The sequence below is a fragment of the Diachasma alloeum genome, unplaced genomic scaffold (genome assembly GCF_001412515.2).
Source record: "Diachasma alloeum isolate Michigan unplaced genomic scaffold, Dall2.0 Dall_scaffold_00371, whole genome shotgun sequence".
In the NCBI taxonomy this organism is placed as follows: Eukaryota; Metazoa; Arthropoda; class Insecta; order Hymenoptera; family Braconidae; genus Diachasma; species Diachasma alloeum.
Genome location: NW_021680510.1, coordinates 205,408 through 232,318, shown reverse-complemented (window position 1 = coordinate 232,318; position 26,911 = coordinate 205,408). Strand labels below are relative to the sequence as shown.

The 26,911-nt window shown below is 35.5% G+C and overlaps 1 protein-coding gene across 1 annotated transcript in view; it reads left to right on the top strand.

Annotated features, from left to right (window-relative positions):
• LOC107041712 (CD151 antigen) overlaps positions 1-26,911 on the top strand; it is a 142,846-nt gene that overhangs the window by 34,257 nt on the left and 81,678 nt on the right. The window contains exon 2 of the mRNA XM_015262399.1: positions 2,657-2,716. The gene's annotated coding sequence lies outside the window, so the exon portion shown is untranslated. The remainder of the gene's footprint in view (positions 1-2,656; positions 2,717-26,911) is intronic.

The following is a 26,911-nucleotide window of genomic DNA, read 5'->3' as shown; positions in this document are numbered from 1 at the left end:
TTAGTTGTTTATAAATTATTCATATAATTTGCTCATAATGTTCAAAAATTGCAATTATTTATTGTTTCAAAAATCTTTCTTCAAAAGTAAAATTTCTCATTTTTCCAGTTTAAAAAAATGTTTTCTAAGGGTTCAATATCGAGATTAAAATTCACACCTGCAAAGTTTGAATAATAAAATCATTGTTAAATATCCGGAAACTTAGGTTCAAATAGGGCTCAAATGAAAGCTTTGATATTTGCCCACAAAACTAGAAAAGCATTTCACTGGAGAAAAAATAGCCAAAGTACTTGGATATTCTTAGGGTTATCCCTGACGAAATAGATAGCTGATGAAAAAGGTAACACCAATTTTTTTTATAGAGGACAGGGTACATGGGAACGGACTAAAGTGAAATTTTACCATACCATCTTTAAAGAAAAATTTTAAAAAAATCATTCTCTGTCACGGAAAAATTCCTACATATTCATATAGAATAACAACCCAACATTGAGCAATTATTCACGTTCATGGGATAATCTTTGATGGATTAAATGGTAAATTTTACAGTTTCGGTACAAATTACCGTCAGGTTTAGTAAAGTTTCTCAAGTGAGCGGAAAAAAATTCACTATTCCTCTCGCATTTTTCACCCCGATATAGGGTGAGAAGGACCTAGAAATTGATTCCGCTCTACGATTACTTGGCTTGTTTGGTAATTTTTCTACAACTTTTTTCTCCATGTGGAATACGAATCGAGCGGCCGTCCCCTCTGGTCGTCATTTTCAAATCTAATATTCTTGCTGACTATGCTCTCGGTTGAATAATTGGGGTCAAGCGAGTTAGTGTCGTGCAGAGGTTAAAACGGCAATTGCTTGAGCGTAAACACAGTCTAATTGGGATAATCGTCACGCTTTTGACGCTTCAGAATTACCCTGAATTATTATAAACACCAGATTGTCGACTTTTTCCCTTCTATTCGACGTTTTGCTTTCGAATGGGAGCATTCCATTCGTCAAATCCGAAATTTCCATTTTTTTTGTTTGTGTATGTGCGCATGTGCCCGTCATTTTTCGACGATAACCGAAAAAGTCATTGTTTAAATGAATCCAATTATGATTTAAAATATTCTTCCCAATGCCATTTTGACCGAGCTCTATCATGGAATTGATTGCATCATCTGTTGTTGAATGAATTTATTTGAAACCAATATTTTTGGGGCAATATTGGCTGCCAACGTTCGGTCAATGTTCATCATTCACTGAGAGAAAAATCTGAAGTTCGATTTACAGTAAGAAAATAGTTGAGGCAGTTTTGGTGAGTGATACGATTTTTTTTTGGTATGCGGCACATAACATTATAGTAACTTCACAAGCGTAATTTTGGCAGAATAACGTGAATTACGATTCCAAGAACGGGAATTACAATTCTCAAAACTTGAAAGCAATTCGGTTTGGAAAGCACTCCTGATCATTTCCATTTACAGAAATGCGCAAGAAACCTCATTTTACCCGTCAATAATATTCGCTTTTCTCAATGAAGTAATCAATTAAAAGAACTGAAATTAAGCCATAAAAGTACTTGAGACAAATTCAAAAATTACTTTTCACCAGTATCTTTGGTGGGTGTGGAAATTATTAAAAAGTACTAGCGAAAAGTAGCGAAGCTACTTCCTTCCAGTACTATTTCTACTTGATCGGCACACGGAGAGAAATTTTTGATAAAAATTATCCTACCGTTCTATAAACGTGTATCATGAGTCATCGTTTCCTCATTTCTACCCCGAAATTTAGTAAAAAATAATATATGATTTTATCCTGACGCATAATCAATTTTACATTTCATCTGCATCTGAAAATTCTAGAACGGTTGGTAAATTTTACCCTACCGGTACAGTAATTTTTACTCTACCGGCACGGTAATTTTTTATTTTTATCAGGATAAAATGTCTCTACCGCAGAATAAAATTTGATCATCATATATTAATTTTTACTAAATTTCGGGATAGAAACGAGGAAACGATGACTCATTATACACTCTTATAGAACGGTAGGATAATTTTTATCAAAAATTTCTCTCCGTGCAGAGGTGGTACTTCACCCAAGGATACAAAAAGTAGCTGGGACAAGTATTTTTCGAACTTTCCACAAGTGAACTTCCCCCAAGTACCAGTTGGTACTGGTGAAAAGTACATTTTTTTTTGGGTTTTCTTTTTCATCATCATAGAAATTGGATTCGGAAAAAACCTACTAATTTATTAGCAAAAACATATATTGACTATGTTGTGACGAAAGCAATTTCCCACTTGTTAATCATTCTTACGATAATCTGAAGTGACGAAGGGAAAAATCCAGTAATCGGAATTTAGGGAATTTTATCAGTAACATGGCTTGAAAGTGTCGCACGGGGAGTAAAGCGGGTCGCATCGATCAGCGATAAAGGGATTGGTGATCGTGTGAGCCAGAAAATAGACGAGGGCACGTCTGCTCCACCGGCATTCCATCACGCTTATATATCCCTGAATTTCCGTCCAGACGATGTGAAAGACTAGCCCCTTCCCTCTGCACTGTGCCTTTATCCGTTGGTATTAGGGATTTTTCTTTCTTTTTTTTTTTCAACGAATAAAATGCAGTTAGTATGCAGATTGAAAGTATAACAGATGACTATTCTGATTACAGGTATTACGTTTGGGATATTGGAGGGCAAGCAGCATAATTGATAGCGGCATTTGTCAAGAGGTTTGTCAATTACGATGTTATTTAATGAATTATTTATTGAAAGATGGTAGAGTAATTCCGAGGTTCTTTTATGCATGAATGCTCCGATTAATCAAACAAATGCAATCAGTGGAGTGAACGTCGGTTGATGAAGTCAATTTTTGTTTTGAAGGAAATCATATAACTGCGGAATGATTTTTGGTTTTTTTCAACGCTTTTTTTCCATTTTTTATTTTGGTTGCGGAGGAAGAACGCCAGCCTTTTCCGAAAATAATTGGTGATGTGCAGGTGAATCGAAAACCGCAGATTGTAATTTCCAAGCGAAAAAAAGAAGACGATTGAAAACTGTCGACTTTTCATTTTTATTTTCAACGTTTTCCCATGGGATTTTTTAATAGCCCAAAAGCAATTAAAATCGTACCGAAAAATCGTAGTGAGTGGTGAACAAATCGATTTCTAGAGGCGTTTTACAGTAACGGATTTATTTAATGATTTGTTAGAAAACATTTTTCATTCAGCTTCCACAGTTATCTTTCTCAATTTGAGGGGAAAGGGAGGGGGGAGAATCCTCGAGGGATTGAGTACGTTTTTAATCATGAATCGGTTTTTTAACGAAACAACCATTCCATTGAAAGATTAATTCATCCCAGAACAACTTCCTTCGATACCAATAAATCCTCGAGATTTCAATCTATTTCATGCTTCACCGATCGAAGCTCCCATTAGAAGCTATATACTGTTGAAAAAATTGGACTGATTTTCCCGGAAAAAGAACTCAATTTCGATTGAAGAGGAGAAAAAGTCAATGGAATTCCGAGTTTCGGTAAAAATTCAAGTAAATTCCTAATTTTTTTGCGGCAGAAGGACAGAAATTCCATAATTTACATGTATTTTCAAGTGAAAATCAATATTCACTGCCAAATTCTCAGGAATTTGGAATTTCCAGGGGATTCCTTTACAATTCTTGGAAATCCAGGAACTTTTTAGAGAATTCCCTGAAAATTCAGAGAAATCTGGAATTCAGGGAGAGATTTCTCTGGTTTTTCCTGATTTTTCATGAATTCTCTCGGAATAATTAAACTGGAATTTACTATACCCAAGGATTTTTCCATGAAATTATGAATTTTCAATGACGAAATACCTTAAAAATTCAGTGGACTTGTTACTTGTCAGAAATTGCTTTAAAGATCTTTACCGGGCATTCCAGTGGAAAATTTTCAATAGTAATAACACTAGTGCTTCAAAAATATCCGATTAATTTTGAAGCACGAGTGGTATTTGATGGATTATTTTTCCACTCGGATTTCGGCCAAGCAGAGTGCAGTGAACAGCATCCGGATACATTTACACGGCCATACATTTTTTTTTTACAACCCACTTTTTTGTTTATCTGTCACACAGAATATTAAACGTGAAATGCGTTGAAAGATGAGAAACATTTGAAAAGCTACTAGTGAATTTCGGTCGGAATTTTTTTAGAAATTTCCGAAATAAAACTGTTTGACAGCCTCAAATACTGCGCTCTGATTGGCTGAAATCCGAGCGAGAAAAATAATCAACGGTGTAAGGATATGGAGAATTTCATAGCAAATGTTGAATATGTAGTGGTAGCTCGATTAGTAAGAGCGTTAGCGTGGTAATCTAAAGGTTGTGAGATCAAATCCCATTTGCACATATGCGTTGCATTCTTAATCGAGTGGGTGATTCGACACTCAATGACAAATTCTTTGGGATGCATTCGGGGGATAACGTTGAGTCGATAATAAGTCTCAAAAGATCTAGAAATTATTATGATATGAAATGTCATATGACACTCCCCCGCCTTGTAATAATGATAATTTCACCCCAATCAGCAAGCTTATAATAATCACTTGTAACGAATCTCCTGTTGGCGGTACACGGAGAGAAATTTTTGATAAAACTTATCCTACCATTCTATAAAAGTGTATCATGAGTCATCGTTTCCTCATTTCTATCCCTGATTAAGGGTTTTTTTAGGAGTTGAAATTTTTCCCCAGACACACCTTAGTCAGTTAATTTTCTCGCGACACCAATTAATATTCAAAAAAGTTAAAAGCCAAAGGCTGAGGACCTAGTTACTAAGGTATCATAAGCTGTTGTTATATTTTGTTAAAAATATATCTTGTATATTTAAATTTATCAATAAATCTTTATTAAATTAAATCAAATTTCTATCCCGAAATTTAGTAGAAATTAATATATGAGGATAAAATTTTATTCTACGTTAGAGAAATTTTATCCTGATGAAAATAAAAATTACCGTGCCAGAGTAAAAATTATTGGACTGGAAGGTTAAAATTTATTATGCATCAGAATAAAATTTCTCTAACATACAATAAAATTTAATTATCATATATTAATTTTTACTAAATTTCGGGATAGAAATGAGGAAACGATGACTCATGATACACTTTTATAGAACGGTAGGATAATTTTTATCAAAAACTTGTCTCCGTGCAGAACCACTCTAAAAAACTTCATACCATATCCAATGGATCAATAATAACATTGCCAAGTGAATTGATTAAACTAAACGGCCACAGCTAAAAGGAAAATTACTCAAAATACAAGACAGATCAATTAATGGTTGAGAGGAGGTCCGAAAAGTTTCAAGAATGTAAACATTATTGATAACTCTTCTGTGATAAAAAGAAAAAGTTGACATGCAAATGCGCCATCATATAGAAGTTCAGCGGATTGACATACCTAATTATGTTCTGGTGCCGACATGCACCATAGCGAAAGCCCATGAATCTGATATAAATAAGTCTCGAAAGGCCTAGAAATAACAATCATATGAAATGTCACATGACACTCCCACTCCTTATTTACATCATGTCGCTCGTAATAATAATCATTTCATCACAAATTAGCAAGCTTATACTTATCAATTGGAACGAATTCTCTGTCGGCGGTACTATAACGTTAATATAATCGCTCAAAAAACTCGAGAACATATCAGATGTATCCATAATCGCATTACCAAGTGAATTGATCCAACTAAACGGCCGCGGCTGAAGGGAAAATCACTTAGAACACAATACAGATCAATTAATTCTTGAGAGGGTCCGACAAGCGTCAAGGATGTAAACATTATTGATAACTCTTTTATGATAAAACAAAAAAGTTGACATGCAAATGCATCATCATATAGAAGTCCAGCGGATTGACATATCTAATTATGCATCGACCTACACCAGAGCGAAAACCCATTCGTCTGATATAAATAAGTCTCAAAAGACCTCTACATAACAATGATATGAAATGTGCACACTTTCCCCTCGTTATTTACATCATGCATGTCGCTCGTAACAATAATTTCACCACAAATCTGCAAGCTTATAGTAATCAATTAAAACGAATGGGATCCGGCGGTACCAGAACTGTAATAGAACCGCTCTACTAACAACTAAAGCTCAAGGATAAATCCCTCAAAACACAAGACAGATCAATTAATTGTGGAGGGGGTCCGACAAGCTTCAAGGATCTAAACATTATTGATAACTCTTCTATGATAAAACGAAAAAGTTAACATGCAAATGCATCATCATATAGAAATCCAGTGGATTGCCATACCTAATTATGCTTCAACCTGCACCAGAGCGAAAACCCATTCGTCTGATAGAAATAAGTCTCAAACGACCTCTAAATAATAATGATATGAAATGTGTACACATTCCCCTCCTTTTTTCCATCATCCATGTCGCTCGTAACAATAATTTCACCACAAATCTGCAAGCTTACAGCAATCAATTAAAACGAATGGGAACCGGCGGTACCAGAACTGTAATAGAACCGCTCTACTAACAACTAAAGTTCAAGGAAAAATCCCTCAAAACACAAGACAGATCAATTAATTGTTGAGTGGGTCCGACAAGCTTCAAGGATCTAAACATTATTGATAACTCTTCTGTGATAAAACGAAAAAGTTGACATGCAAATGCATCACCATATAGAAGTCCAGCGGATTGACATACCTAATTATGCATCGACCTACACCAGAGCGAAAACCATCTGATATAAATAAGTCTCAAAAGACCTAGAAATTACAATGATATCAAATGTGCACACTTTTATAATTTCACCACAAATCTGCAAGCCTATAATAATCAATTGGAATGAATGGGAATCGGTGGTGCCACAACTTTAATAGAACCACTCTAAAAAACTCAATAACATATTTAATGTATCAGTAACATAACCAAGTGGATTGATCCAACTAAACGGCGGAAGCTGAAGGGTAGATGGCTTGGAATTCTCTCGGGGCAATTAGTTAGTCAGGCGTTCTATGGGCATTTCAGAAAGTCTCGCTCGTTATTCCTCCGTTGGTAATTAACCTGGACAATTTATGGTGCGTGCATACAACTCCTCCATTGGATTTAATGCCAGTAAGAAAAAGAAATATGCGGGAGGATGCTATACAATATATTAACGACAGGCACTTGGACTCTTCATCACTAGATACACTAGCCTGTGTACGTGTAGTGCCTTTTCACGTGTGAACGAGCCTTTAATGTCACGGACCGTTATCACACGATCGGATCTCATTAATGGGAGATACACGCACACAAGCATCGGTCTAGAACTGGCTGCATTCATTCATGCTGAAATAAATACATGTCTCTGATACAGCTGTCAGTTGTTATTTATTAGCTTATTATATAACGAGCCCTCTTTCATGTTTTATAATTTTCCGTATGAAAATTACAGTTGGCGATTCATTTTTTATTTCTACTTCTCTCTCTCTTTCATTCTGAGATTTCCTCGCGATTTCTTCTTCCGGTAATGGCGAACGTAAGGTGACACGAACAACTGTGAATAAGCGAAGCAGTATAAGACCCAAGTAAAGACTGGCTTATACGATGATATCTATGTGGAGTCAGGAGGTTTCTCCGGACATTTTCTTGGAACTCACCGTATCAACTTTCGCACACTGCAAAATCACGACTTCATCTACATGATCCATCAACACGCAGTCCTTGGCACACTGGCTCTGACATCTCCTGGACTTTCACGTGAAAAACTAGAATAAGGACAAATGAAAAGCTCTGCGTAATGATGTATTGAGTGATTGATCATTTTTTCGGAGGGAATTGTGTAGAAGTGGGATATTTCAATGTTATCTATGCAGAGAGAAAAAACTTCTAAGGGAATTCCTGTGCCAACCCCATAAATTCGTTTACGATGCTGGCACATGAATTTTTCTATGACTTTTTTCGCCGCGTGGATGATCCATCATTTCTTGGTACAAATCACCTCTAAAACTGGGTTATCTCATTCTCTGGGCGGAAGAGCGTAAAATACTTTCAAGAAGAAGTAAAATAGACGAAGCACGAGTTGCACTGAGAGGAAAATTTTTTTTCATTAAACTGTATTCACTGGTCCTGAAAAAACGTATAGGTAATTGCAGCTATTTTAAATTAACTATGTTCAATTTTGACTATTGACCAGTTTTCAATGAATATCTCGGAATCTAAGGGAGATGGCCAAATTTTTGTTATAACCTTTTTTGTAGATCCGATTGAGTGCTACAATAAATGTATGTTTGGAGGGAAAACTGAATTTAGGGTGGATTGGGAAAGGGGTAGTGGAAATGCCGGTGAAAAACGAACGCACTGAGTCTATAAAAAATATACTGATTTATTCGGTGGAATCGAACCACCTTAGCGTCACTTGTTACACTCTGTTAATTGTCACTGAAATTAATTCAAACTGTTCTGAATTTAACACTGGAGATTTTCTGAATAATATACTGAATAATAGGAGACTGTACTGAGAATTTAAATAGGAGATGTACTGAGAAAACAAAATGTCTCGAACGGGTGATGTACTGACGCTGTTCGGACAACCGAAAGTAGCTTTAGAAAAACCATATACTGCTCGCTCAACTCATTTGCTACGACTCTCTACGACTGACCCTGAGATTCGGTGAGATTTTCGTAAGTGGCCGATCTGTGGTCAACCGTTGATGTACTGAATTTTAACTGCGTTTCAAACATAATTACAAAAATGTCGCTATCTCCCTTAGATTCGGAAATATTCCTCAAAAACTCAACTGGGACATAAGTCGACTCAAATCGTTTTACCACTTCGCTATTGCGTTAAAAATTCTGGAGTTTCAGGATGGATTAACTCTTGGTTGAAAGGGAGCAAAAATAGTAGATTATGTCACAAGGCCGATAAAATTATTTTCTAATCAGTGCGACCAATGTGAAAATGCGACTCGCCTTCGGCTCGGATTATAATCTCATGAGTCAGAAAATACTTATATTTATCGTCGTGTGATACACAATATTTTACACCATTAGGCTCCATAAATTTTGAGCCCAGTGGCTTAAAATATTGTATGTCATACCGCGATGAAAGTATTATTTTTTGTAATACCTGCCTCAAAAGTTCACTTTTCGAAACCGTTTAGTTTGTATAAAGTGGTTGTTTTACGCACAATGTGAGTAAAGTTCAGAGGTCGCTTCGCTTTACGCACTCGAAATTCACTTTACGCACGACCTTGAACTTCACACATACCGTGCACAAAAGCAACCACTTTACCCCCACTACGGTTCCGAACAGTGAACCCGGCAGATATTACAAAAAATAGGATGTGTTACGCGTGCGTGCGAAAAAGTGGTTCTTTGCGCACTTGTAACACAATGTACTAGTTTATCACTTGTGCGTAAAGTGAAATTTTACACATGCATCGCGTGCCCAAAATCCCACTTTCCACGCATTGCCATGAAAAATGAGATTCGCCACTTGTGAGAAAAGTGTTCTTTCACCCTTGGCACACATCTCTCACGGGTCAAAAATGCTTTTTTGCACTCGTATCGGAATATTCTATTTTTACCGCAGTATCATAAAATTTCACATTCACCAGAAAATCATTTTTCCATTCATGAATGATTTTTTTCAACTGAACAAGAGAATTTGTGAGAATTTGTGCGAGCGCACGGAGAGAAATGTTCAGTAAAAATTACGGAACTCACAATTCGCTCCCCGATTACGGAATCGACTCAGAAAATTTAAGTGACGGTATCGTCACTTTTTACAGGAGATTCGGATAAAAATTACGGAACGCTCTGGAAAAATTCCGTGACTGTGTCGTAAAATTTCCTACAACAACATTTCGCTCCGAAATTACGGAAAAGATACGTAATTTTTATTGAATATTATTTTTATTGAGATTTATTTCTCTCCTTGCGGAGCGTATCTAAAATTTCACTTTACGTATAATTGATGAAATAGTATGTTGTGTTACTAGTGCGTAAAGTTCCACTTTTTCGCACGCACGTGTAATAAATCCTATTTTTTGTGATACCATTGCTAAGCATTTCTCCAAGCAGAGTCATCCGAGTCTTGGGCTACGAATCCTCTCAGTATTACAAGTCCGAAAAATCTCTCCACACCATAAATTTTTTTTTCCCAAATAAATAGGTCGAGACGTCAATGAAGCGTACAATCGATTCAACTTATTTAAACTGCATTACATCCGGTCGATTAGCATAATTCAATTCGAATCAACCCAACCTCTGACTCGAATTACAGGGACAGTACAACGTCCGAGGCGTTTAATTATTTCACATTGTCCCCAGCATTTTCAATTAACTTTTTTTACAAAAAAAAAAACTAAATAAATAAAACAAATTCAGGAGATGAGAAAAGCTCCAGTTTATTTCGCTGGAGCGACTCTCCAAGTGTCTCAAGATGTTGTCGGTAGCAGAGAAATCAAAGTTGAAGAAGTGCGCGCCAATGCAAATCCCGAGAAGCAATCGAAGCGGACTTCCCGTGCAAGTGCACTCGTCCGCGTACTCTTTAGGATCTCCAATTGCTTGGATGCCACAAGCCGAGAGAAGTCGTTACGAAAGACCAGAGCATAAAAGAACGCCAGTCAAGTTTGCTGTAACTCCTACAACTGTTGTATACTTTCCTTTTGCAATAGTGTCCTTGACAGCGAAAGATTCTCCACTCGCTACTTCACTCAGACGCACTTCACTTTTTCTCCTCGCCCCAGCAATTTTGACACTGAATTCAAAGCACTCCAGGGCTGTTCTTGATTTTCAGCTGAAAGGAGAATATACAGAATTGAATGGAACGAAGGAAAATTTTTACTGAATGGGTTCACCCTATTTCTCCTCGGTAGAATGTTGTTGCACACCTGCTTTATTTGTTTTTTTTTCAATATAATTTTTTTCGAGTTGTGGAGAAATTTCCACAACTTTGCGGATTGAGACTGGATAATCGTAGCCCCAGACTGAGTGGTTTTATTCGGAGAACGCGTATTTTAACTTGAGGTATTTATGAATGAGAAATTTAGTGAACGTATTCAATTCAGATGACACTGTGACCGAAATTTCAAGAAATTTCTAATAGTGTAGGTCATGAAATAAATTATTAAACGCAGTGAATTTACTTTTGATTGTTTTTAGTTATTAATACGGCACGACGAAGAAATATCTGTAGGGTAACTGATGCATGTACCGCCCACCTCAGGTAAATGAGTTTTTTTTTCCAGCCTTGCACTTTCCAAGGAGTCACAAATAGGTAGAATAGGTTTTTCGAGGTGTTTACTCGAAGATGTGAAGACGACAGATTTTTCATTATCATTAAACATATTTAATTATGTAATTCAATTGCCATCGGCCAGTGAGCGATGGAATCGAACGTTGAGGGTAATACATGCGTCCAATACCGCCCACCTTCTTTTGATGCCTTTTCAGCAATGCAGACCAACTGTTGTGACGTTATTACCGACGTCAGTGGCCGAGTGGGCTAGACGCAAGTCTAGTATGTGAAAGGTTGTGAATTAGATTCCCAGTGAAAGCGAATTTTTCAACGGAAGCCTCCGGGGAGCGGGAGGTTGCTAATAGAGTAACCGCCTGTACCGGCATGGGTTTCCTGTGGTTTCCCATGCTACTCCTATGTTCTACAGGAGTGCGAATGCATTACAGTGTAGAATCCACAGCTGCATGCATAGGGTTGGTTAGAGTGCCGAACGAGACCCGAAAAGGGGACTCAAAAGGCCTTAAAAAAAGACCAACTGTTATAATTTTTCCTACTTTCTTGTTTCGTTTCCATTCTTTGGCTCCATTTTGAGAAAGATTTCACGTGAATATCATAATAAATTTTCCTGAATTTAACCCATGTTCTAGTAGCCACCAACTACCCCAAACAATCGAGTTGTCACTTGAGGGTTAGAAATGGTGGGTCACGAGGGGTATAATGAGCATCACGGGGGCGTGGCCCCCTAATAATAATAATAATAATAATAATAATAATAATAATAATAATAATAATAATAATAATAATAATAATAATAATAATAATAATAATAATAATAATAATAATAATAATAATAATAATAATAATAATAATAATAATAATAATAATAATAATAATAATAATAATAATAATAATAATAATAATAATAATAATAATAATAATAATAATAATAATAATAATAATAATAATAATAATAATAATAATAATAATAATAATAATAATAATAATAATAATAATAATAATAATAATAATAATAATAATAATAATAATAATAATAATAATAATAATAATAATAATAATAATAATAATAATAATAATAATAATAATAATAATAATAATAATAATAATAATAATAATAATAATAATAATAATAATAATAATAATAATAATAATAATAATAATAATAATAATAATAATAATAATAATAATAATAATAATAATAATAATAATAATAATAATAATAATAATAATAATAATAATAATAATAATAATAATAATAATAATAATAATAATAATAATAATAATAATAATAATAATAGTCGTAAAAGCTTCAAAGCTAAGAAGAAATTCATTCGTCGCTTTTCCAAAGGCTTGGTCCATCTCAGTAGAAAGAAGAATATGTAAAATTGGATGGAATAAGAAAGAAAAATATATTTCTACAGAAAGAACTCAACTCACTTCTCCACGGTAGAATGTTGTTCAACACTTGCTCTCTTCTGGTTTCTTTCAATATTATTTTTTCCTTTCAATTTTACGTGTCATCTTCCCTGTTTTGTATTCACCGCAGCTGCAATATCCTAGAGTTGCATAGTGGAGAATGAATACACCTTACATTCGCATACGTATGCAGTAACCCCGCCACGGAGATGTTCTTACACGAGTGTATGGATGCGAGAGGAGTATTTAACGTGTAAAACCGTCTCTGCATGTGCCCCGGGTTGGCCGCCACCTGCGGGATTGCGATACTACTGTGTGTGGATCTATCTCGTGGTATAATGTCGGCAGAAGGGTGGTTTTATTCATGTGTGAAAACTTTATATAATACCAGTGTGCATACTGTTAGTCGGGTCGTTGGGTGGATTTCTCAAACTCTCGTGCTAGATATACCGAGACATTAATATTGTGAAGAAGGTGGATGTACGTGGATGGAGTCTAATTCAAGTGGCTGAATGGAGAAACAGACGTCTTGGAGGGGGTGTATCCGCTAATGAAAATACATGATATCCGAGAGAGGAGACACATGGGAGTACATATGCCTTGGATGTTCGTATCGCTTCGGTGTAACCATAGCGAGCGGATTGGTAACGGTAGTTACGGACATCCACTCCGCAAAATGCATTTTCACGTATGGGAGGTCGCACTGCTCGTAGTCACTTATGGAACATCGATTGCATCGGCAATGGCCGTCGTTTCAAAACACGCGGTCTCGGCTCGAAGTTGCCACGCACTGTCCAGATAGGAATTGACGGTGGAAACAAAGCTCATCGAGCCCTGAACCAAAGCTAGAAAATTCTCAATCAGCGAAGTTTTTTGAAATTTGGAAAAAATTCACGGAGTTTCTAGAAATGTCGAGGAAATTCAGGGAGTTTCTAGAAAATTCGAGAAAATTCAAGGAGTTTCTGGAAAATTCGAGAAAGAAGGGAGGACCGCGTGGACGTATCCACGTACAATTACAGCTGTATCAAAGATAGAGTCGCCTGCAATTTTTCGATTTTAGATATTGCCCATGTTTTTTCGTAGAAAGGATATTTTAAGAGTATTTTTTTAACAGTGTAAGGCTCATCCAAATCCACAATGTTGAACATTGAGAGAAAAACCTGAAGTTCGATTTACAATAAGAAAATAGTTGAGGCAGTTTTGGTGAACGATACGATTTTTTTTGTATGCGGCACATAACATTATAGTAACTTCACAAGCGTAATTTTTGCAAATCAAAATGCAGTTAAGCTAACCAAAGTTCAAAAGTAACTACGACAAATCTATCGTGAGTAGAACTATAAAATAGTTGCAATGACTACATTCCATTGTAGTAATTACTTCTCCGGCCATAGTTACCGTAACCCATGAAAAATTGTTGAGGACTTTTTGACTATAATTCGATGGTGATGGAATATAGTCAGAAGAATCATTTTTCTCTCAGTGAAGATTGGTATATTACTGTCTATTAAGCGGCTATAAATCCCTGCCAATGAATATTTTCAGAATTATGGGCTACGAATTTCCGAGTTTCAGCGGTTGAGAAGTGGTGGGATTTTGAGGGAAACCCAGACGTTTTGATACGAACGACTGAACAATGAAAAGTTCAGGAACATAAGTGGTTTTCACGTCTGCAGTTATTCAACTGGGAAATTTGGCAGTGTGGTAGGAAGGGGGGGCTGGAGGATTGTGGGAAACGTTGTTGACTTTGGGAATTGTGCGATAACGTGGAGTGGAGTCCATGGGTCGTTATGGACGTTTGGAAATGCTCAGGTATCTTTATTGGACGTTAAATGTTGGATAGCGGAAAATTTTGTGAATATGCTCCCATTTCGAGATATACAGAGGATTGGAGAGTGCCTGGTTTATGATCGTTTGAGGTCATTTGAATACGAAGTTGGGAAGAACTGCGTACACATTGATAGGCAATTTTACTTGAAAATTAACATCACATGTTTTGAGATATTTGAATACTTCATATACAATTTCTGTGGACTTCGTGATGAGAAATGGCCAATCCTCATGTGACAGCCTGCTTAAACATTAGGGGAGTTCCGGATACAATTTTTTTGAAATCCAAGTCCCAATCATAGATCGGCATCAATCATTACTTTTAGTAAGGTTATGAGAAGTTGCAGCTTATAGTAATTTAGATTTATTTATTGTAATTGACATTAGAAAATTAATATAGGGGAGGCTAGGGCAAAACGGACCACTGACATAAAATTGGTAATTTTTGTTTTTTTTCTTTCCTTCAAATTAGGAACATTGAATGTGTTGAATTTAAAGTGAGTTTTTTGGATCGTAACCGATACAGGGGTTTTATAGACAACAAGTGTCGATGAACCGCAATTTGATCAGATTTGCTAATCACCTCAAACCACAAATGACTTCAAAAACAAAAATCATCAATTTTCTGTCAGTGGTCCGTTTTGCCCTAGGGGTCCATTTGCCCGCCTGTTCCGGTTTGCCCTACGCTCCCCTAATAATTAGTAATTTAATTTCTCTATTATTGGCTGATAAAATAATTTGAATTGTAATATTTCAATTGATTATTGATAAAATAATTCGGAATTTGAAAATTTAAATTGATGGTTATTTTTAAAAATCAAAAAATTGGTGAGTAATATTAATAATTGACTTATTCCAAATTTAGCTGCAATTCAAAATTTCAATTATGCCAATTAAGAATCCACCGTTAAAATATAAAAAAAAAACACTACTGAAAGTTTTTAGCTTAAACTTCTACCACACTTCTAGGACATTTTTGGTAAGTAACAGTTCTATTAAAATTTGGAGGGACTTCGTCATTGGAAATTCATACTTTGATGAACAAGGGAATGGAAACTTTAGATTGAATGAAAATGAATAGAAATAGAAAAATTCAGCAAAATATATTTTTGTTTTTTCAATTAGTTGAAAATTCAACGTAATTTGGCAATTAATATTCATGTTTTGATTGACAATTTAACTCTCAGAAGCCAATAACATGCTTCCCACTTCAACTTGTCTCCGTAAGAGCGCGTGGTTCCTTCTTCGGTGTCTCGCGGTTTCCTGGCTTGGAGGCGTTAGAGGATTAAGTCGGGGAATCCCCTTCTTCTGTCTGCTCGAAAATGTGGAATTTCATTGAATTTTCAGTGAAATTTTAAATTTCACGATTTTCCCCCCAAAACAAAATAAATACATAACTACATTCAATAAATAATAAATAATAATAAATTCAATGTCCCTCGCTGAGCAATTACTACTAAACTGTCCGCGGAATTTCAGTTTTGTTCCTAATCGTGTAATCTAGGACAGGGAAACCAAATGTGTTGATTATAATTAAACTTCATGGAAAAAATTTGAAACAACATCATCTATAATAGACGTCGTTTAAACTAGACTTTGCAAAAAATTACTTTTTTAAAATAAGTAATGGAAATTGTAGGAACTTTATCGCGGGTTATTAAAAAAAGTTGCTCAACGTGAAATCGATTAGTTCCGATGAAAAAGAAAACTATTCTCCATGGCTGATAGTTTTTTCCCAGTACCTCCAATAGATTCCAGGATATGAACACTTATCTGATTAAAAAAAAGTCTATTGTACATCCAATGATCCCATCATTCCATTTAGAACAGAATCTGCTTATCGAATTGAGGGCGGCATAATGTACTCTGCTACATGCGACTACTGGGAAAAGATCGCATGTAGTATTTTCCATTCGTTTCATCAGATAGAGGGAAAGGATCATATGTACCCTAATACAAGATGTAATATACTTGACTATTCAAGGACCTGTGGGAGTCCTTTGAGACTGGCTTTCAAAGACCCTCTTCGCTGGAGTCATATTATGTAATAGAACCCCTGAATGGAGGAATTTCCTCCGAATTCTTTTCAAGAGATTTCGAGGAATCGATGAATTATGTCATCGCTTCAACCGCAAGGACCTCCTGACGGATTCAATGACCGCGAAAGCGTTGACTAGAGAAGGTGGAGCCAAATGGACACCTTTGACTTTTCTTTTAAATGTTGATAACTCAGCAATGAATTTATGAGTTGAGGGCTGTCTGTACTGTTGAAAAAATTTGTCTGAAATTTCCGATACACTTCTTGGACATTTTATCACATTATAAACGGAGGAAATATAAATTTAAAAATTACTAAGTGAGCATAGTATTCGAAGACCACATTGACAGACAAAAAATTTGATCCAGAGAATTTTATTTGAACCAATTATCATTTGGTTATTAATTTTCAAATAAACATGATTTCATAGTGAATACCAGTTATCTCTTCTTGAGATACATTTGATTGGGAGAAATCGAATTTCTCTAGAATTGAAGTTCCTTTTATTTGTCGCAATAATGAGAGTATTTGATTTCTTTTTAGCCAAAAGTTTGCTAACTCCAGAAATTCGTTGGTTTACTCAAAAATCAAAATTATTCTCATGACTAAATACGTTGCTATCTCAATCAACACGATCATACGTTGTTCCAAGTAAATTATAATTGAAGTGAGCATTTCGTATCTCGAATCAGGATGAATATTGTTACGCGGAAAAAGCTTTGAGATTGTAGTAAGATGTCGTTGAGTTGAAAGAAGTTTATATTTCTTGACTAAAAAAAGTCGCATTAGTTTACAACAATAGAATCACAGATTACGGCAATTCAACACAAACTTGGATATCACAAATTTCGTTCAATGTGATGTACGGAAAGCTCAATTTGAACATTAGCTTCATTCGAGAAAACAACATTCAATTCATTCCTCAATGTAATCATCTCCTAGGTACAAATTTTTGATCAATTCATAAAAGTAGAAAATTTCTCGACTGTAGATTATATTAGGTTAAAAAAAATAGAACTTTTCCATTTTTGTGGTGAATACATGCGACTTGACGCCCAGGACCATTTTATTTGATTCAAGTAAATGTATCTCAAGGAGAAATATTGATATTTACCATAAGATCTTATTTATTTGATTTAATTGGTTTAAGTATAGAATAGTTGTTCTAAAAAAGAAACATCTCAATAAAAATAATTTTTTCTATCAGTGCATACCGGAAAAACTGTGAAATTTGACTTATTTTAACCGCGCGTTTGTGATGTGAAATTCACTATCGCGATTTAACACAGTAATTTTTAGTGTTAAAAACTTCATTGTTTTACCAATTTTTACTATTGAACGACAAGAAAATTGATAGAAATTCAGGTTAATGTATTCTTGACTTTTCAATGAGGTGAAAACTCAGCCAAATTTGAGACTGAATAATCATATCTTGATGGAAAATGCAGGTAAGTTCGAGAATTCTAGATTTCATTACCACCAAAATAATTTGTACAGAAAAAAAAATCCCATTTCGTTGTCAAGTTTATCAGTCATTAACATTAAAAAAATGATAGTGTACATTTTGCCGGACTTGCCCTTAATACTCTAATCTGGTTAAGTGTCTAGTTCAGCGGTGGAAATGTTTTGTCTAGGCCTCGATTAGATATCATGTCGGTGTGCATACACGTCACGCACGTGTACAATCTCGTTCTGTCTGACAGGTTCGAGTTTCTCTGACAGGCAGACTAAATTATTGAGACTGTCAGCTTATTTTTTAATTGGACAAATCGCATGAGAAAATCTATTTTCCGCACATTTTTAGTATTTGAAAATATTTGAGCAATGGGTAAAAAAGTGAAGCATGCAGGACAAAAGATCAACTTTCCTCGTTTTTCTGAAAAAATTGTCGCACTGGAAGTGTAATTTTTCTTGAAACGGCAGTATTTTTTAAAAAATTTAATTGAAATGACGTAAAGGACAATAAGGATCACAGTATTTTCAACTTCTAACCCTTTTACCTGACTGAGCTTTTTGTCACGGTCCCCGTGCAGCGGGCGATTCGGCTTTCCCCGCTCCCGCGCCGAGAAAACAACTAGAAACAATACTCAGGTTAGAGGGTTAACATATACCCTTTAGTTAATTGTTCAAGTTCTGTCTGTATTGAAAATTACCTGAGCAAAGCCTTTCGTACCGCTGATTACGATAATGACGTTCGGGGTGATACAGTTAATTTAATAACATCACTTCATTACAGCAGTTACAGTAACAGCTTCCCGCTCCCTTCGCCATCACCGCACCTCTCAAAATGTTTCATCCTCATCCCATCCATAACAATATAAAACAGTTTATTCCTCATATTCAATTATACGATTACACTGAAAAACGAATATAACTCTGCCAATCATTTGTTTCAGACAAACAAATGCACGAAATTTCTGTATACAAAATCTCCAGAACGGTTGGTAGATTTTAGCCTACCGGTACAGTAATTTTTACTCTACCGGCACGGTAATTTTTATTTTTACCTCCGACGGCAAACCAGAGGGAGCGGTATATGCTTTTGACGGTCCATAACACGATTCTTCGACATCTGTGTTTGGACGAAACTACATGAAAAACGATTCGAAATAGTTATTTTCATCACAAGGTCCACAAAGTATTTTCTGACGAATGTGGCTTTGTAGGCCGAGCCGAAGGCGAGGCCTATAATCACATTCGTCGGAAAATACTTTTGGACCGAGCGAAGCGAGGTTAGAATCGCGGTTTACCGGGCCTTCTCACGAAAAAATGAATATTTGTATCAGGAATAAAGAGAACATTCCGGGGAACTCAACTACGGAGCCCGATTTTTGATTAAGTACTTATCAGGATAAAATTTCTGGAAAGGAAGGATAAAATTAGATAATCATATATTAATTTTTACTAAATTTCGGGATAGAAATGAGGAAACGGCGAGAACACAACTCCCGCGAGGCGGCGGGAAATGTCACTTTGCGCCCGCCGGAGCGAAAAAAAAATTATCAGTTGAATTTCGTGTAGACTATACAAAATAACTGCGACTTGTGCAACTCTATTGACTGAAATTGGAATTGGAGAAATAACTGCCCAAAATTTTCAACAGTGTAATTCAAATTTATTTCCATTCTGCCGCACGATTACACTTTGTTCTGTATTTTTTACCCATATCTTGGGATTTTTATTACACATTTCTCCGCGCGCAATCAAATCACTTCTCCGCTTGTCACTCTCCGCTAAACCCGTTTCATTGACTCCACAATCGCCTTTTCCCCAACAATTCCATTCCTCATTGTATCCCATTTTTTCCATTGCCTGTTTTCACAACTCCCCTTGCTAGCCTCACGTTGACCCCGAGAGAGCGCAGGTAATTTATTTCTTGACGTCATGTCTTATATGTGGGCTTGGCCGTGTGCAATGGGGGTGTGTGAATGACCCCGTAGGTGGAGTACATTCGAAAGTTAAAGATCTCTAGAGACGAATATGGCTGAGCCACTCGATTTATCCCGAACCGTGGTATCCCCTTTAGGGGAGTTAATACGGATCATTCGATAATGACTTTTTGTCTCTCGGTTCCGAGGAAATTTCGATAATCACTGTCCGAAACGTTTTGGTTTCAGGAATGAAGAGGACGACGCGGCATTTCGTCGATTGAAGGGACGCTGAATAGAGCCCTTTAGTTTATCCCTCGGAGTAATTATTCTGTGGCTTTCCTTTCCTTTCATTTTTTACTTTCGTGTGTTTCCCGAGTGGAGACTCAAAGCAGACTAGAGACCGATCAGTCAATACTGATTTTTATGAGTTCTAGATCAGAAATGTGACGGTTGTTGGGATCCATGCACGGAGAGAAATTTTCTAGAAAAATTCTAGTACTAGTATTGGAAAAAATTACAATCCACCGATTGGGAAAAATAATCAGTGAATTCCGAAATTTGGTGATTTTTCCTACCTAAATCCAATTCAGTGTTACTCACTATTAGAAATTTTTGGAAATTTTATGAAAGATATAGTAAATCGCATGACAGTGACATTGAATCGAATTTAGGGAAAAAATGGGTATGAAATTTCAAGTTTTAAGTAGAATTCACGGAAATTCATGAGTTTTCAGTGGGAGTGAGATGAAAATTTCACAACTTGATTAAATTTTCAGTGGAACATGAATATTCAGAACCAAAATGGCATGAATTTTCAATTTTTCCTGATTTTTCTGAATTTTCATCAAATAATTCAACTGAAAAATCAAGTAATTTATTGATTTCGAGATCACTTGAATAGAAAATCAATGGACTACTTGATTCTTCAATGACCAGATTTCCTGAAATTTCAGTGGAACTTAAACACAATAAAAATTTCCGGAATTTGGCACGGAAAATTCGGATGAAAATTTTTACCAGTGCTCTCCTAAAAATTAGAACTCAAATGTCTATAAAATTTCAATTTGTGCTTCCAAATGGGAGTTTTGTCATCGTTGATTTTGAGGATCTTCTAATTTTGCCTGGAAATTACGTAGAATGTCATGAAACGTGAAGTTATGATGTTTTTTGGAAATGTGTGTATGCATATCCAGATGTGTGACTCTAGAATTCACACATCCGAATATGATCGGAATATAATTTTTCGGAATTTTTCAGAAAATTTGTATAAATCTTCACAGAAAAACGACTAAAGTTGAAGCTAAAAATCTGATAATCTCAATATCTCGAAAACTACATGACTAAATTAAATTTTTTTTCACGTCAAAATATTCCTTGTGACAATATATATCAAATCAAATAATCGGCATTCTTACACGATAACTACCGTAATCATTATATTTCTTCTTTTAGGTGGTTCAGTTGAAAAGTCAAAGTAATCGCAAAAAAAGTGGAAAATTCATGAGAGAAATTTCTAAGTATGCTGCATCATTCAGAATTCTTGCACATTTTCTTCAGATGTCAGTTTCAAAAAAAAAATGAAATTTGGAATTTTTGTAACCCCTCCAGCTATAACCTCCGAGGTTACTCCACTCTCAATTAGGGAATTTTCCATGGCACCCAGAAAACTAATGAAGTATTGAGAAAAAACTAGTGGGTGATAAATCAAATCTTTCTTGAGAACACGTATAAGTTTCAGATTTTTTTCAGCTTTCATAAGAAAGTTATTTGAACAAATAATTCGGAAAATTATGAGTTTCGGGGCAATTACGCCCTCACGCGCAGGCGCGTAATTCTAATGTTAGTGAGCATCGTGGGAAAGGTATGGGTTGGACCATGGAACTGAGAAAGAGAAAACGCTCGAAAGGTTTACCAACTCGAACCGCATTTTAATATTATTTCAATAATTACAATAACATCCAATAAAAATTATTTGACACCCGTAAGTGATGATAAAAAAATCAATCAATCTGATAAATAAACCCAATATTCAAAAAATGTTCAAGCGCACACTTAAATAGTGACTTGAAAAGTGGAAAATTTCGTGCTCAGCGATTGAATCAGGGCTTGAGAACAATCAGACTCCCCTTCCGTTTCACCTCCGCACGGAGAGAAATATTCAATAAAAATTACCAGAAAAAAGACGTAAAAATTACGTTTCGAAACATAATCTGGGAGCGAAGTAAAATTCAATAAAAAGTGTCAATCGTCACGTAAATTCTACGATCTGTTCCGTAAAAATTACTATCCGTCCGACGCCTCAAGGCTAGCCATGATTCACCGTGAGGGGGAGATTTTCACAACACGTTCCGTAATTTTTCCGGAACTTTTCGTAAAAATTCTCAAACATCCAAGGATTTTCATGTTCTGATTTTCATGTTCATAATAAGTCTTGAAGTTTCTGTTAGATTTTACAACTTCCAGAAAAATTACGTGACTTTTTCGTATTTTTTCGGTGACAGACCCGAAAATTTACTGAACGTTTCAGATTTATTCTCTTACATTCCTATAGAAATTCACTGAAAATGATTCTCGCTTGCGGATTATGTGAAATGTTCCGTAATTTTTCTTGAATATTTCTCTCCGTGTGGTGATTTACACACGAAACAGCTCAATCGTGTTGGATTTATTGTAAAAGACACTTGGATATCCTGAAAAGATATTCCGCCCGAGAAATCAGTTTTGTGACATTACGCCGATATTTTCCCCAGTGCAAGGACGCCGCGGCATTCCATTGATTGAAGAGACCGCTAAACCGACCCCCTATTTTCTCCCTCGAAATGTTAATTCTGTGGCTTCTCTTTCCCTTCCATTTTTCACTTTCGCATCTGTTTCCCGTCCCTCTCCCCAGTTCTTTACGCAATCGTGAATCTCCCGATGTATATCCGTCTTGTCGTCCTCGGTTGCTCTCAAATTATACCGAACCGTCGTCCATTTACAGGTCGCTAACCACCGTCGGCGTTTAAATCCCTTTAATGTGTGACAAGATCGATCTTTCTCAAATTACATTGAAATTGCTAGTTAACGTCAGATGACGAACTTCGATATTCGAGCATTTTAATGACTGCAGGAGGCGGACGATGGGGATTTTATTTGAACCACTCGGGGGTGAATTATTCTGGTGAATAGAATGTAATAAGGTAGATAATAGTATAAAGAGCCCGTTGAGTCGTTCTCCGGGCGTTATTTATAACCTGAGAAAGGAAAAAGCCAGCATCAGGGCTATTAGAACCCCGAGATATGCTATTTTCCATCTAGGATACCTTATTTTCGCATGAGGCACTTTTAATTCAATGATATCTCTTCTCGGACGGAGAAATTGTAGCGCTGTATGGAGATACTTGCGCTATTATCTTGGTAATAGGGAAGGAAAAGCGTGAAAATGTTTTTCACACAGTAGTGGGGGACGGGGAGACTTTAAGGACATCATTTCGGCATTTTGCTGTGGTATATATCTCTGAACAAACCTCTGCCACTGTGTAATTTCAGAAAAAGCTTTTCCGGAGTGTACACCGAGGGATGCTACACCTGTATGCGCATTCTACTAATAACAAGGGAAACTGCTAAAGGTGGGTGTAATGGAATTTGCATTCAAATGGGAAAACGTTTTCGCGGAGGTATTTCGAATGCTGTGTGCGGGATTTTACGTCCTAGGAAGTGTTTCCATAGTGGGTGTTGTAATTAATAAGAGTTGTAAGGGATTAGGGGAGACTGGTTGCGGGGGGTTTCATTATTATTTGTAAGCATTTTCTATCAATGAAGGAGGGTATTCCCTGCATTTTTGATTCTGACTGAACGCCTTGTTTCTGACCGATTTTTCGACTTTCTAGTTTTGATTGCAAAAATTTAACTGAATTTTGCAGAAAATGACACTGAATTCAATTTAACGGGAAACAGTCTATGAAACTTAAAGTTTCCCTGAAAATTCAATAAGAAATTGCCCTGGAATTTAAACAAATTGAAAATTCAAGGACATTTTTTGCTTGAATTTTCCTAATTTCCATTAATTTTCATGGAATAATTTAACTGAAATTCAAAATTTTCATGAATTTTCCACGAAAACCACGAATTTTCACTTGTAATACCACAAGAGCTTCAAAATTATCGGGTATTTTCCGATAGGTTCGTTGCAAACAAACGAAGGAGTCAAGTTTTTCAGGTTAAAAAATCACGAGTGATTTTTCCTGAAAAACTTGACGACTTCGTTTGTATGCAGGGAACCTTGAGAAAAATGCCCGATTAATTTTGAAGCTCGTGTGGTATTCGGGGGATTATTTTTCCAATCCAAATGTCGGCCAATATAATTGGACCATGAGACGAAACTCACAATTGAAAAACGAAAATTGTATAATTAACACTCATTTCGAATAAAAATCCTCGGATTACCACAATTGAATTCAATCTGTCAGTTTGACGAGGGGTTAATTCGACTGCATGATGTTTTGTTTTTTATATAGCAACTACCAGAGAAAATTATCAAAAAATCATCAATTGAAAACCCGATATTTGCCCGATATTTGGGTTGGAAAAATAATCAATGGTAAAAGTTTTTTAACGCATAATAAATTTTACCCTTCCAGTCCAATAATTTTTATGTAGATAACGAAAATCCTAGAACGGTTGGTAAATTTTACCCTACCGGTACAATAATTTTTACTCTACCGGCACGGTAATTTTTATGTTTATCAAGATAAAATGTCTCTACCGCAGAATAAAATTTGATCATCATATATTAATTTTTACTAAATTTCGGGATAGAAATGAGGAAACGATGACTCATGTTACACTTTCATAGAAAGGTAGGATACTTTTTATCAAATTTTCTCTCCGTGTAATGACGCAAAAAGTAACGGTCACATGCCGTCTGTCGGATAAGCTCGAATCCCTGCTTATTTGGTGAATAATTTCGCTCTATGATTACTTTTCGGATACTCAAATTTACCGAAAGCTTCCTAATGATTTTTTCTCAACTTTTTACAGGAAGGTAAATGTGCTTTTAGAGACTGAAGCTTTCACAATGTAGCGTCTTTTTGGAATGCTACAAAACTCAGTAAATAGAAATTCAATAATGCGCTTAAAACGTAGCCTTCTTTCATCTCCGCTCCCCCATTAAATCGACAAACATCCAACAAGATTAAATTTGCGAAGGCAAATGGATGAATTCAATTTCTCTCAGCGGAGGACTTCCTAGTGTTCGTTTATTTTCTTCACAATTCCATCGCGATGGAATCTAAAGGAAGCGGTTTCTTCTCATGTAAACCAATATGAATTCTTCTATATATGTACTAAATTATTTCAAATTTAGGTCCCATGTTTGCAGTTCTCATTTCATGAAGAACGAAATCATCAAAAAATTGGGGGAAAAGTGAAGTAACGATAACCGAACGATATTTCCTTTTTTCATTCTGTAATTCACGCGAAATCATGGCTCAATTCGAAGTTGAAGTTCTCAATTTTTTTTTTGCTTTCAAATGAAAGTTTCGTAATGAGATCGAGATTTACACTGAAAAAAAAAATATAATGCTGCCAATCGAATTTATTTCAGACAACTGCTTATGTAGTTACAGGCCAGGGCTATATGTATAATAAACTTATTTAGATGCCTAGACACTTTAGTTACTCTTTTATCTTATGTCGTACGAGAATCAACTGAATGAATGGATTGAATCTGGTGTATGCAAAACTATGAAATAGTGTATGAAGTGTTGGAGAGCTATGAAATTTGTAAATTTTGTATGTGACCACATGTACAAGCTTGGGTTTCCTCCTTGCTATGGGAGACTTTTTTCTCCTGATAAGCAATAAATAATGTAAATAACAATAATATAATTAATAGTAATAATAATTATTACTATTTATATTGAATCGACAAAAATTAAAAATAAAAAACAAATTAAAGAAAATAATAAACAATAATAATAATAAACAATAATAATGGGTGATGAATAATAATTATTATTATAAATATTTATATTATTATTTATTTCAGACGATCAAATGTCCAAAATTTCCGCACAAAATCTCACTAATAAATTCTTATCTCAAACAAACTTGATTATCAAAATTACATTTTTTTCTCAGTGTAGATGATTTTTTTTACGAAAGGCATCTATAGATTATGCTAAAAAATATGAAAGTTCGGAAATATTTGCATATTCATATTTTCCACCTAATTCCGTTATATGTATCAAACGCAGAAAAATATTTGAGTTTTAGTTCCCTTTCAGGCAATGCCTCTAGATACCATTGAATCGGATTCTGCCATTTTCCTCCGTCCGAAACGTTCAGAAAATTATTTCAAACAATGTTTGAAGTAAAAAAAACACTCGTCCATTCAGTGGCACTGCACAGTTGATTCCAACCACAATAGTGGAAACGAAAAGTTAATTGTTTCGGTTCAGCAAACATGGTTTCGAGAAAAATCTCCCTTTTTCAACACGTCCATTTCGTTATTCTCGCCCACGAAAAAATATTCAGCCATTGAAAAATAGGAGAGGATGGGGCAGAATCAATTTTTGTGGGTGAGGTGAACACCATTGGATTTTTCATCATGGAAAAACGTCATGTTTTACAAAGAAATATGTATTTCCAGAAAATAATTCGAGGGGTACACACTGATAGAAAAGGTGCACTGAGTGTAGAATTTCTTATTATCAGTAGCAAAGTGGTAAAACGGTATAAGTCAATTTTGACTATTGACCAGTTTTCAATGAATATCTCAGAATCTAAGGCAGATAACAAAATTATTGTTATAACCTTTTTTGTAGAGCTGATTGGGTGCTATTAGTCCACACGCAATACCCCCTTCCCGTGTGCACTTCTAGTGCGGTAAGGTTTTGAGGTGTTTTCTTATGTTTTCGGGTATGAGAAATCCGAATCCGGTGGTATTTTTTATGTAAGTGCGTGCAATTAATAGTTATAAGCAAATTAAGTGGTTTTTTTGATGATTTTTTTTTTTCCTAGACAATGATGTCACAACTCTGC